The sequence below is a fragment of the Taudactylus pleione genome, unplaced genomic scaffold (assembly GCF_031769625.1).
Source record: "Taudactylus pleione unplaced genomic scaffold, aTauple2 ptg000004l, whole genome shotgun sequence".
In the NCBI taxonomy this organism is placed as follows: domain Eukaryota; kingdom Metazoa; phylum Chordata; class Amphibia; order Anura; family Myobatrachidae; genus Taudactylus; species Taudactylus pleione.
The window spans coordinates 8385514-8390965 of NW_028284407.1; positions in this window are offsets into that span (position 1 = coordinate 8385514).

Sequence of the window (5452 nt, forward strand, 5' to 3'; positions counted from 1 at the left end):
CATTTTTTCCACCTCTGCCTAAAACTTTAGCACAGCAATATATATATAAGAGATGTGCGAGTCCGGATTTCTGAAATCCGAACACACCCGAATTTCGAGGTTTCAAGTAGAACTGGGTCAAGGTTCAGATTCACTTTGTGACCCAGTTCAAACCGAGTCCCAGATCGGACCTGTTGCCAGTTCGGAACTCGGATTTAAAAAACGAACTCGGGTTATGGATTTGGACATTTTAGCTGTTTTTATCGATTTTTATTGATTTTTAATCGATTTATATAAATTTTTGTCTAAAACACTAAGATGAATCTAATGTAGATCCAAAACCAAAACACGGGGATACGTTTATTTACATAGCACACTCACCTACATACATACACAAGCACACACATGAATACTTACATACACACATCCACACATACACAGACACATACATACTGTACATACACAGACACGTACTGTACATACATACATACACCCATACATACAGACACATACGCATAGCACACACATATACACAAACATACATACACACATCCATACATACACAGACACATACGCATAGCACACACATATACACAAACATACATACACACATCCATACATACACAGACACATACGCATAGCACACCCATATACACAAACATACATACACAAACACGTACTGTACATACATACATAAACACACATACCCTGGACTGAGAGGAGAATGGCAGCCACTGTGTGTGAGGAGGACTGAGGCAGCTGCTGTGGCTGGGCATGCGCAGCAGTTCCCCGAAGAAATTCTGTGTGATATCTGTTGATCAGAGCTCTCTGTAGCTGCAGCTCCACAATTGTGATTGCGAAGGAGACACTGCTGTTTACCGGCAAGTCTAATGGGGCCCATACATCTAGTCAGGGACTTGCAGTCAGGGTAGATGCTCCTGAGATTTGATTTAAAACTGTTTAGAATAATACAAAGAAGATATTTATAATGTATAAACATCTTCTTTGTTTATTGTAATCATTTTAATAGTTAACACTCTTCAGCTTTGTGGAGCTCCCTGGAACTGCAGGGAGACGAGAGATGAGGCAGCAACAGCTCAGCCTTGCTTCTGTATAGTCAGACACTGCTTGCGGAGCTGGGGGCGGAGCCACACCATGGGCAGTAAGCTGCACAGAAAGATAGCTAATAGAGGCATGCCTCTGAATATGGAGGGCGTGCCTTGAGCACTGGTGGACAACTTGGATGTGTCATGACCAGGAAGTGCACTGCAGTGCTTAGAGATGAAGCTCAGTCAGCAGAAGCAAGAGAAGACACAGTGATGCAGGTAGGAGAATCAATGGACACTGAAGCATAGTGTAGTGAGGGGAGAGTTACAGTGAGTAGGGTGTGAGACAGGCTCCCAGCATTCAGACCCATCTCCATGTGTGCCTCCCCAGCCATTGGCCTCACCGCACATCACTACATCTAGTCTTATGGGATTTAAAGTGTTTTGTGTTTTGTATTATTATTTATATATATGGCGCCACAAGTGTTCCGCAGCACCTTACAAAGTACATAAACAAATAGGTTGATTTACAGTGACTTACAGTACAGTACAAAACAATACAATAAAGGACATGGATAATATTATAGCTACCTTCGCAACCATAACACCAAGATAAGCAACAATGTAAAGCAACCAAGTGTTAAGTGCCCTGGTAGAGAGTAAGAAGTAGATGAAGGTAGAGTAAGGAGAAGCACAAGAGGGTAGAGGGCCCTGCTCATAGGAGCTTACATTCTAAAGGGGAGGGACAGACAAACAGGGGTGACACAGATGGGGTAGGCAGGGAGGAAGTAGTATGTTGCATCAAGTTAAGATGAGAGCTGGAAGGCTTTGATGAAATAGTGGGTCTTGAGAGCCCGTTTGAAGGATTGAAGAGAGGTGGAGAGTCTGATGGGAAATGGGAGAGAGTTCCAAAGGTGGGGAGCAGCGCGGGCAAAATCTTCGAGGCGGGAGTGGGAGGAAGTAATCAATTGGCATGAGAGGCAGCGTGCATTTGTTGAACGAAGAGGGCGAACAGGAGAGTGAAGGGAGATGAGATCAGAGATGTAAATGGGAGAGGAATGGTTGAGGGCTTTGTAAGTGAGTGTGAGAACCTTAAATTGGGTTATAAAAGGGAAGGGGAGCCAGTCGAGAGCTTGTAGGAGAGGGGAGGCAGATGCAGAGCATTTTGAGAGGAAGATGAGCCAGGCAGCAGCATTAAGGATAGACTGGAGAGGGGAGAGAAGGGAGTTGGGGAGGCCAGATAGGAGGAGGTTACAGTAGTCCAATCTGGAGATGACCAATGAGTGTATGAGGGTTTTAGTGGCATCCTGGGTGAGAAAGGGTCTAATCTTGGAAATATTTTTAAGATGAAAATGACAGGACTGTGAGAGATTCTGGATATGTGGTTTGAAGGAGAGGGAGGAGTCCAGGATAACTCCAAGACAGCACACTTTGGGGCTAGAGGAGACAGTTGTGCCATCAATTGATAAAGAAATGGTGGGAAGTATGGTTATGTAGGGGGGTGGGAAGATGATTAGCTCAGTCATATCAGTCATATTAAGTTTAAGAAATCGCTGGGACATACAGGAAGAGATGGAAGTGTTGTCGTACCTCTGCGATCAGGATCCAGTACATTGCTGCAGACCTGTTATCATTATTTTTAGTATTATCTTTTATTACCTGAGCACCACAAAGTGTCCACAAAGTTATACAAGGGACAGGTGCTTATATCGATGTTCCAAAATATCCAATCAGAAGTTATGGTGTATGAAAATCTAATTCAATGAGAAGATGGAAACAATTAGAATCCAGAGTACTTAGAAGAGATCATGACAGCAGCAGACCACACACCTTGAGAAAGGCTTTACAAAGCCGAAATGCGTTGGTGCACACACATATCATCACCAGGGTTTAAAAACTATCACCCACGAACCCAGACATACGGAGGACAGAGCTGCACGGAGGCGGCACAGGACTGGCAAGCTGAAGAAAGCCGTGATTGCAGCGACAACCAGGAGCTGCCGCAGATCCAAGACACCACCCGTGAACTAAGTGCACTGACACAGTGCCGGAAGATTCTGCCACAAAAACCATCGGCACAGCGTCAGCAAGGAGCCGCCTGGAAGACCTCGGTACAGAGAGACTATCATCCTGCCCGGCGAGGAAGGGTAAGTGCTGATGGGTCCAGGCGGCCTGACACCATTGTAATAAGATTGCATTACAGCTGAACAAAAAGGGAGCTCTCCATCATACAATATCCACGATCGACCACCAAGAATTAACAGGACAAGTACTTACATTTCTAAGACTAGATATTATACATAAACGGTCTCTTTATTACCAGGACAATTTTTTCACCATTCATCATTGATTTTGCCTTTTTCCCCAAACCCCTTTTCCCCCACTACAAATCACACTGTCCCTGTCACTTGCACATATCCAAACACACACTCCCTCCCTCTGTTTGAAATTCTGTGCATATATCACTTGTCCTATTATGTGGTGTCTCATCTAAATATAAAAAGCCGGCCGGCAATAAAGAACATGCACTTGAGCACAATGTGCCTGTAACTACTGCAAGGTGCATCAGATTTTAAATTTGTGTTAAAACATATATTTTAATAAACTTAATACTGTATGACAAAATACTGACTACAAGTAGTTATTCTGTATATAGACAGTAGACACACATCACAAGGTTGAGTGCAGAGATACGACAACACTTCCAATATATCTAGTCTTATGGGGCCCATACATCTAGGCTGTATCAAGGCAATTCCCTATTCTGCCGAAGTCGTGGTTGGGGGATCGGAGAAATCCAACAGGTTGGACAATCTCAATTTCCCGATTCCGACCTGAAAATGGTTGGATTCGGTAAGTCGGACATTTTCAACATAATATTATTTATAACCGTAGCGCTACCCTAAAGGATACTTGCACTATGAATGCCCTATTTGAGTAGGGAATATATAAAGAACTTTTAGCTGGCTGATATGAAGATTATGCATATATGTCTGGTAGCTTACACATACTCATCAAATATGATGTGCGCATATACTATTTATTGACATAATAACAAATAAAATAAAATCATGTAAAATTACAATGGCTGTATTGCCAGATACAGTAGTTGAAAATACAAACAAATAAGATCATATAAAATATCATATAAAATTTCAATGGCTAAATTGCCGGGTGGCTGTTTTACCAAATAGTTGAAAATATAGGCATTGATGTTAAAGTAGAGAGGTAGTCCGGATGCCCTCAAATCTGTAAGTCCATTTCTTTCAATGATCTGGCATCAACAGGAATGTTCCTCCTAGCTGCCAACGCGTTTGTGGACTCCTGGTCCCTTTTTCAAGGACATTTTTAGCATGTTGAATTTCTGCGACTCCCCAATGAATTGCAGATCAGTGGACATAGGCGATTGGCGATCCATTGATGGATCGGAGTTGGCAAAATGGGGATTCGGCCCGTAGATGTATGGTCCACATTAGGGGTGTGCACCGGCCACTTTTCGTGTTTTGTGTTTTGGTTTTGGATCTGGATCTTTCTTCGTGTTTTGGATCTGGATTGGTTTTGCCAAAACCACCCTTCCGTGTTTTGGGTTCTGGGTTTTGTGTTTTGGATCTGTATTTTTTTGAAAAAAAAGCATAAAAACAGCTAAAATCACAGAATTTGTGGGTTTTTCTGCTCCGATGCTATTATTAACCTCAATAACCTTAATTTCCACTCATTTCCAGTCTATTCTGAACACCTCATACCTCACAATAGTGTTTTTATGTACAAAAGGTTGCATCGAGGTAGCTGGATGACTATGCTAAGAGATACGAGTGGGCGGCACAAACACGTGGTCCATCTAGGAGTGGCACTGCAGTGGCAGACAGGATGGCAGTTTGAAAAACTAGGCCCCAAACTATACATAATGCAAAGAATAAAAAGAGGCGCAAGATGGAATTGTCCTTGGGCCCTCCCACCCACCCTTATGTTGTATAAACAGGACATGCACACTTTAACAAACCAAACATTTCAGCGCCAGGGTCTGCCACACGACTGTGGCTGAAATGATTGGTTCGTTTGGGCCCCCACAAAACAAGCTGGCAATTAATCTGTCCCTGCACAAACTGGCTCTACGGAGGCAAGATGTCGTCCTCATCCTCCTCATCCACCGATTCCTCACCCTCTTCAGTGTTGTGTACATCCTCATCCTCACAGAGTATTAATTTGTCCCCGCTGGAATCCACAACCACAGGTCCCTCTGTACGTTCTGGAGGCTGGTCTCCCTGGAAGAGTTGATAATTCATTTTATGAACATCATCTTCTCCACATTTTGTGGAAGCAACCTCCTACGCCTTTCGCTGACAAGGTTCCCGGCTGCACTAAACACTCTTTCGGAGTACACACTGGAGGGGGGGCAACTCAGGTAAAATAGAGCCAGTTTGTACAGG